At 41.3% G+C, this 9,357-nt stretch overlaps 1 pseudogene; it reads left to right on the plus strand.

The window, feature by feature from the left end:
* Positions 1 to 2,012: 2,012 nt before the first annotated feature.
* On the plus strand, positions 2,013 to 8,758 carry LOC142942005 (saccharopine dehydrogenase-like oxidoreductase; annotated as a pseudogene).
* Positions 8,759 to 9,357: the final 599 nt, after the last annotated feature.

Genomic DNA, 9,357 nt, shown 5'->3' on the forward strand with positions numbered 1-9,357 from the left:
GACGCACGTGACCTCCGAGGCTGGCCTGTAGAGGGCAGCACACTGCGTTAATGCTTGACAGCTCTATCAGTCACATCCACAACACATTCATGTAAATCTTAAAATGCCACATAATGTTTATGCCTTTACAGCTGTCTGAGGCTGATAACAATGCTGTACACATTTGACTGTGTGCTCTTAGGAGATTAATCAATGCCTTATATGATAAGCTAAGATAATACATTTGCAATGTTGCAGCAGAAAAGGAGATTGTGCAATAACAAGAAGCATTAGTAAACTAAAGCAAGATATAATAAATGAGTGAAACTGTAAAAATTAAATGTAATCAGTATACAGATTAAACAGTTGAATTCACATTATTGCACATATGAATTATTATTTAAGATACTAGGTAAATCTTAAAAGTAGGAATGATGAATAGAAAGCTAAAATTCTTCTTTATAGCTTTATATGTAATAAACTATATATAGTACAGTGTATATCTACATACTGTACATATATGTATTCCAATTTTTCCAATTCATTAATTCAAAGTTTTCAATTAAATCATGTAAACATATTGTGTCATGCAGCTGTAGGCTCACAGCATCATATGCGTTATTCAAAGATCACATACAATATAGAGAAAGGCTGTCCCTATAGTGATGAAGAAAGATTATTACCATATATATTCATCTTATAACCTGTTCTTAGCTTTAATCTATGGTTTGTGTCCTTCTCTTCACTCATCTACACCAATAGGGCCCCATTGTATGAGTCAGTTTGAAGTGCAGGCTGCACTAGTTCCCTGTTAGGGCTGGTGACATCAGAGGGTGAAGGGAATAGTCAGATAACCTACTTTTATGATAAGATAACAGTCTTTGGTGTATAAATGACTCTTTTGTGATCAGTATCAGTCTCCTTACTATGATAATGACAGACATACGTATATACACATGGATTTTGGATTTTTAGTTTCCTATTCACGTTCTGCTTATAATTCATGTTTGTTTAACTGTGCACATTTCAAAGATGAACAGAGGTATGGATGAAACATTTGCTTTATTGGATGCAATAACTGTCCGTGAACATCCAGTTCACATTTGGTGACATTATGATCATTGTTTCCAGAGATACATGTGATAAGGCAGACGCTGTCCCTTTTGGAGAAGCCTACATTTGCGGTTTTGGGGAGAATCCAAACATCAACCAAAAAAACTCATTTAGCAGTAAAATATTTCATACAACAGTCCATTTCTTTAAAAACTAGACACATTAAAGTTAGAAAAACCTGGTTGTGCTTTGTTCTACCTCGGGTAGGGGTAACGAAAAAACGAAAGGCTTTTTGGGGGATTTGTTCTTCTAGTTTGTAGTTGAGTGAGTGCATCGTGCCCTAGATATTGGATATGTTAGAATATTAAATAAATGTGGAATAACATAACGTCACCTGTGGAATAAACACATGTACATTGTAAATCTTTAAAAATAATACAACTATAATCATAATAAATAATGTAAATTAAACAATAATTATCTATAATTATGAACAATTTTGAACCTGAGCCCTAAATAAAATGTCTTGTTTTGCCCCGAAACAGCTAACGAGCTTTCTGGATGGACAGTTGGTTATTGAGCGGTGCAGCTCACAGTTGACCCAGTCCAGCAAAGTCACTTTACAATGAGAAAGGGAGATTTTTCTAGTTTATGCTGTAGTCACAGTAGTTCACTGTATTTGAGGACAGGTCACGCGCCCCTCTCAACGTAATACCAGAGCACTGAGACAGCTGATATGCAGCAATAAGCATTTAGAAATAATTACATTCATATATTAAAGATATCTGATATTTTCAGCTTTGCTTTTAATGACCATGAAATAAAGGTGGCTCAATAATGCTTCACAGACTTCCTGTATTGTATATGTGGTGTTGCAGTTAAAGTCTGACATGAACACATAGAGTACCACAAATGAGGTGAGGGCTCTGTGTAGTTATCCACTGTTCATTTACAGAAATATCTCCTCTCCTCTGACAGCTATGCCAGAGCTGAGGACGGACGTTGAAATCATTGTTGCTGATGTGTCTGTCGAGGAATCGCTGGCCATCATGTGCCAACAAGGCGTGGTGATTCTCAACTGTGTGGGCCCTGTAAGTATGTTATCCACACTTTGTCTCAGGGAGGGGGGCGAAGGAGACTTTCAGATGACATTTGACACACGTTTGTGAATTGGATTCGAACCGACAACACTGAAATATTGTGGTTTGTGTAGAAACTATTCTCTCTATGCTCTTTGTCCTTTCAGTACAGGTTTTATGGCCAACCAGTGGTCAAAGCCTGCATAGCAAATGGAGCTCACTACATGGACATCTGTGGGGAGCCTCAGGTAGGAAAAGAAATGTCCACTGTGTTTTTTAGGTGTTGATTCACTGTGTTACTTTGTATTATAGCTCGGTTATAACTCATCTTTAAGTAGACGGACTATATCGACTTCTCTGTGCGTGGCGGTTCAGGTGCATTTAGTTTTGGTGTGTACGTGTGTGTATCCATCCTCTATAGTTCCTAGAGCGCATGCAGCTCGAGCACCACACTAAGGCGTTGGACAGGGGAGTGGATGTGATCGGCAGCTGTGGCTTCGACTCCGTACCGGCCGACCTGGGTGTTCTCTACACACAGAAGCAGTTCAAAGGTAAAAACAGAAGGCTCAGTCAGCCATTGAGAACCATAGAGCCTGTAACTGGTTTACTCAATGAAGTCGGTAAAAAGTTAAACATTCAGTATTCTCAATATATAAAGGTGTACAACACTAGACACTCACTTTTAAAACCTGATGCTTATATATTCATTTTCTTTAGTAGTAACTAGATTAAGTAATTAATTAATTCAGTCTTTTAACTGACTTGGCTGCAGTGCCAGTCCTGTTTTTAAAGGTGAGCAAAGCCATCCCCAGCATGCTCACGTCACATAACTGTCAGTCAGAATAAATGAATCGTGTCTTCACATCAAACCTTTGGTGTGTACGGAGGGGACTCTTGGATAGCACTGGTTTCCTCTGCGCTGTCCGTGACCCAGGTTAAAGCCATCTCAACCCCCTTGCAGGACTTGGATGGCCACGATGCCACTTAGCGGTTCGCCGTGTACGGCTTCGCAGACAGCGGATCCCTCCGCCAGCTGAGGAAGAAGCTCGGCCACAAGCCGCTGCCTGTGGTGGGAGCCAAAGTCAAAAAGAGGTGAGGCTATAACTGAGCCATTACTGTCTGGAGCTTGGCAGCGATTAGTGAAGGAAGGTGTTTCTTTAATGTACAGCAGAGAGGGATTTTCCTCTGAAACTGATGCATCTTTTTGACGCCTGACCTTCGTTTCAATAGTTTGATTCCAGAGTGAAATATGGAGTTATTTTTAATCATTTTTAATATAGTTTCATTTCAGCAAATGCAATCCTCACCAAGTATATTTAATTTAATGTAATGAACATGTGGTGCAGGGGGGGGGGGGGGGGATAAAATGAGCTGGAATACACTAAATGAGTAAATGGTGAGCGTTGACCACTGTGCTTCCTCCTTTTGTAATTTGGTGTGTGTGTGTTCGTCCAGGGGGTTTGTGTTTTTCAGCAGAGAGATGGAGCAGTAGGCCATCCCATTCATGGGTTCTGACCCCTCAGTAGAGATCCCAGCGTTTCTGTCACGGGGCATGATGGAGGACTCAAACGCAGACCAGACCAGAAGTAGAGGGAAGTGGGAATTTAATGAACACACGACACTTACAAGAACACACAGGGAATTCACAGACGAGAATAGAGACGAAGGGGGGAAATCCAGCAGGACGAGGCAGGGCAGGCAGACGTGGGGAACAGGACAAGCCAAACTGGCAGGTAGACATGGCAATGATCTGGCAGTGAGTGACTGAGAGGCAGGGGTTTAAATAGTGGCTAGAACAGGTGAGGAGAGTTGTGCTGATGAGGGAGTGCTTGATTAGTGATCAGAGGCAGGTGAAGGGAGTTAGACTGGTGCTGAGGGAGTGGCTGACAGGTAGAGTGAGGAGGGTGGAGCTATACAAAGACACACACACAGAACACAGAAGGAAAAGCCTGATCGTGACAGTTTCCTCTACGAGGAGGAACACCGGTCGCCAGTAAGATAAAATCAACACAAGGACTCGCGCTGTGTTTTATTATTATTATTTAATATTATTTATTTCAGTGGTGGTAGTTAAAGTTAAACATTTCCCAAACTCCAGCTTTAGGATTATTCCAGGCATTTAAACGCTGATGAATGTCACAGTTAGGTGTGGGTATTTAGCTGAAAGGCTTACCCAAAGCTACTCACGTTAAATGCAGCAACTGTTATACAACTGTTGTACTACTGTTGTACTTCTGTTGTACTTCTGTTGTACTACTGTTGTACTACTTGATGCTTGTGAGCGTAGAAATGTCTCTAACCAACATGAATTATACAGTTTTAATGCTTCATTTGTCAGCACTGCAAGTCATGGAGAGTCAATGGAGTCAGTAAATGGTCCTTACAGACTTAGCATATCATTCTGCTGTAAGCACCATTTTGTGACATTTAAATATACAGTATATGTATTGATATATTGGTATGATTGATATATTTGTTCTTTGTCTTTCCTAAAGTTCCCATCACTCTTCTCCTTTGGCTTGTTCACCAAATCTGGTCCAACCTTGAAGCAGGTGACATAAATACTGTACTAGTGCTCTTTGTATCATTGTGGGACTCTGAGATGAATTGAAAGCCTGTGAAATGGCTGCTAAACATCGGCCGCAGTAACCAAGTGAAAGGAAAGCCAGCAACATTAAGTTTGTATTGTTAAAGGCCCTGAAAACCTATTTTCTTAATCATGTTCTCATATTGAGTGATGGGGTCCAACAGAATTAGCAACAGTTTTGGTTATTTGTGTTTCTGTCCCTGATTGGTCGGGGTAAGTATGGATTTAGAGCATTTTGGTGCTTTAATGTCGTGTCAAATTAAATGTGAGTGGTCAACTATGAGCTACTAGGAGGGATACAAAAACACCCTAACATAAGAAGATTTACCAGATGTCTCTTTCCTACACTGTGTTTAGCTGCTCACTTTGTTGTGCAGTAGTTTCATGGATTTGTCCGCCCATTCGGTTCTTTCTCTTCCCTCAGATAGAAGACACGTGTTTCAGCGTGACACTTTTTGGGGAGGGCTGCTCAGAGGGTTCAGATCCCACGCAGGGCCGACCCAACGCAAAGATCTGCACTCAGGTCATAGGAGCAGGTAAAGTACAGTACACATAGGCTTCTAGTTGTGTTTAATGGAAACATATATCATTATACAATTCATGATTATTTCATCAGGGGTTGTGAGTAACACCTGTGCTTCTCCTGCTGTGTAGTAGTACAAGTAGTGCTGTGAAAAAGGCCCATTCAGCTTTAGCAGTTAGCAGTTAAAGGATCAGGCTGGTGTTCTGTATCAAAAGGCTCTGTGTCGTTTTTAGAATTTCTTACACAAACAGGAGTAAATCGTGCATTTGTTGGGGACTATATCCTGCGGTGGATTCATCCACATTTGGTGCCCGAGGGAGTATTAAGAGCAGCAGGACGGTGTAAGCGGGGTTGATAGTACATCTAGCAATTCCCTTGTTCGATCTGGTAAGTGGTAAAAAGAATCAAACACATGTTGTTGTTCCAGAGCTGATGATGGAAGTAGCTAAGGAGTGAGCCGTCACGCTTCCTTCTCGTCTCTGTTGAGAGTTGCTCATGCTCAGTAGCGATCGGGCACTCGCGAGAAAAGACAAAGTTGATGAGCTGAAGCGCAAGCGAGCATTTCAATTATCCTGGACAGCAGTTTAGTGGGCTAAACTCCTGTGAGAGGATGTTTACTTAAATCTAGATTAAACACTTCAATTCACTTTGGTCTTTGTTGTCATTTGAAAACCGCTAATAAACAAAAGAAATAGTAAAAAAAAATAAAAATGAACGTTGACCATTTCTGGAGCTGTTTTTATCTTGTTTGTGTTTTTGTTCTGGTTTACAGAGCCTGGTTATGTCGCTACAGTCTCTGCTCTGGTACAAGCAGCCGTAACCTTGCTGAATGAGCTGCACTCTCTGCCCAGGAGGTCAGTTTAGTCCGTTTTCTCTTCATAAACGGGGAGATTTGGTGAAAACCTTCTGTCTCATCTATATCTGCCTTCCTCCTCTCTTCACATCATCCCTCATTCGCTCTCTGTTGTGATTGACAGAGGAGGGGTGTACACTCCAGGAGCTGCATCCCATAAAACCAGTCTCCTTGACCGCCTCCACAGCATTTGTTAAAAAAGGCCAAACGTTCATAAAGAAGGCCCTTACACTTCACCATTCACATGAGGCCATGTCTGTGCGAAAGTATAAAAAAGGTGAGCAGGTTCTGCTTAACCCTATTGGAAAAATGCAAGTTTGTGTACGGCTCAGGTTCCTGGTGTCATAATGTGATTAGTTAAGTTTTCATTAATGCTTTGTCTGTCTTTTGGTGTTTGGATTCCAAAGAAATGTCTAAGCTACATTGACTATAAGATTTCAGGTATACAGTTGCTGCGTATTTATCATTGGACACCGTGAGAGGTGTATGTACTGTCGTGTTGTAGTAAAACATATATATTTTAAATCTTTAAAGCCAAATATTAAGAGCAAGTGTTTGCTTTAAGTTTATGAACAGAGAATTCTCAAAGCACTGTAAAAGTCTAGAGAAGTTGAAAATCACGTCTTAGATTTTAATTTATTAATCGAATGTCTTTATTTCAGTGACAGTGGAAGCCAATGAAGTGGATGTTGAGGCATCAGCTGTCCACCTATACGTTCTTGTTGAAAGCAACCGCTCCCACCTTGCCGACGGCGGCCTCGGCGCCAAGGGCGACCGCTCCCACCTGGCCGACGGCGGCCTCGTGGCCAAGGGCGACCGCTCCCTCCTGGCCGACGGCGGCCTCGTGGCCAAGGGCGACCGCTCCCTCCTGGCCGACGGCGGCCTCGTGGCCAAGGGCGACCGCTCCCTCCAGGCCGCCGGCGGCCTCGTGGCCAAGGGCGACCGCTCCCTCCAGGCCGCCGGCGGCCTCGTGGCCAAGGGCGACCGCTCCCTACTGGCCGACGGCGGCCTCGTGGCCAAGGGCGACCGCTCCCTCCTGGCCGACAGCCGCAGCTACACAGTAGCGTCTTTCTGCTTGTCCGTACTTTTATATCCGTTTTGAAAAAAAAAATTTTTATGATATTTTGGTTTCCTTATTTCTCTGGGGAGGGGAAGACGAATGGGGTCTGACAAAGTGCATCCTGGGATTTGATTCTGTACTGTAGTCCCGCAGTGGAAAAATGTACATGATTACAGCGGCATAGTAAATGGTGCAAACAAGAGACATAGTAAAAACAAGTATAAATGGTAACGAAAACGAAAACGAAAAAGTAAAAATCCACAATAACTAAAAATATTATATATACAGACATTTTTTTATTGCACGGAATATTTATACAGCGCAGATTTTTCTTGTGTGGTCAACTGGGAGCACAGGTGTCACTGTGCTTACTGACCTTAAAGGCCTGCAGCTTCAAATCTTATCTTCAGCACATACAGAAAGAAAGCCCCAAAGCTTGTACATGGAGATTGGTGATCTCACATAAATCCCAGAATAGCTTAGTGCTCCTTCATCATTAGTAGCTCTAATCAGACACAATAACTGCAAACACCTCCGTGGGTGTGCAGGGTTATAATATCTATAATAATATATCATATTTTATAAGTTGATAACACATATAGCTTAACGCTAGCGGCATTGTGGCTCTCAACATCTATCGGGTGGATTGCTATGGAATTAGCTACATGTATCCAATGTCCAGAGAGGATACATTTGATTCTAATGACAGTGGCTGATGGCGATAGACAGTCTTTTTTTTATTGTGACATAAAAGTAACTAGTAACTATAGCAGATGAATACATGTTGAGTAAAAATGCAAAATTTGAAGTACTGTAAATCAGAATAAATTGTTTTGGCCAGACTTTTCCATTTGTAAAAAAATCTTGAGAGTGTGTTGGGTTGGAAGCTGTTCATCTTTTATAGTCATCTCCCAAATACAACCTTCATTGCAACTAGTTGTCTGAAAAGGAGGGGTATTTTTGAAATCTTCCATTTTCCCCATTTATGGAGCATTGTCAGTGTTTGGACCTAAAGCGAGATTGTATTTAAAACTAGAAAATGCATTGGAATGCTGAAAGCTGAAATGAATTGTAAAAAATTGCTGAAAATTAAGAAATGGGAGACTACCCGTCTGAAAATTGTTGAAGCCCGAAAGCATTTAAACTGCACTGCTGACAAAAAAACAGACAATAAATATTGTTAAGATATTATTCAATCAAACTTTCTTTCTTTGATTTGACAGTCAGTTGTTGGCTACATACAGATGTTGATAGAACTGTTGTCTACTTCAATATATATGGGACTAAGTCAGCACAAGTTAAACATTATTGTGATGTTCTGGACCTTTGCATGAGGAGATTCTCTCTAAATGTACCTCATTGAATATGAATGAAATACCCCTGGTCTACTATATATTTAAATATTATATGATCTCTCTGATGTAGCTCATCCACCAGCAGCAGAACTTCCTCCCTGCTCCACTATCTTCTATTATGCTTCAGAGAGATCATGGATTGTAAATCACTACAATAAAGGTGCATTTCACCTGAAAGTCATCATTCAGAATAAACCTTTCAAACCACATCTCCACATGTAAGGGACTATTTGAGTAATCCTCTGTGTGCACACCAGATGGTGTTGTAATCCACACTATGACTTGAGAGTGATCTGTTCTCTACACGATATGGACCTGGAGGTTGCAGGAAGCGCCAAGGAGAAGCGTATAAGAGGAGACAACGAAGGACGGAGGCTTTTTTGATGACTTCTGGAGGGTTCATGCTCTAGACATTTGACATTTTGTATTAACTTTTAGATCATTTTCCGATATTCATTTTTAGTAATATTTGAAGTTACTTTTTGTGAAAACCAAATAAAAGTGTTTTGTATTTTGTGCATTCCAACTAAAGTCCAGTGCTGCTCATCTCTGGTGGGGTCCTCGTAGTCTCCTAAAGGTAAGAGTGCTCTTCCCCTGCGATAGGCTGACAGTGGTAAATAAATCAGACATGACATTTTGAATGACATTCCTGTTACAAGCTATAAGGTTAAGATGGTGTTGTTCAGCATTGTTGTGATTTACTAACTTGGTTGGCTCAGATTGACTTTGAAGCTCTGCAAACGTATTTTATGTGATGTTGCAGTGTGATGATAATAATTAGACATTAGCTGTTGTGTATTAGGAAGCAATAGGGGTCAGATTGGCATCTAAATTGGGGGTGTTAGGGCCAGGGTCCTTACTGCCCTGA

Source organism: Anarhichas minor, unplaced genomic scaffold, assembly GCF_050575085.1.
Source record: "Anarhichas minor isolate MPS153535 unplaced genomic scaffold, ASM5057508v1 ptg000136l, whole genome shotgun sequence".
NCBI lineage: Eukaryota > Metazoa > Chordata > Actinopteri > Perciformes > Anarhichadidae > Anarhichas > Anarhichas minor.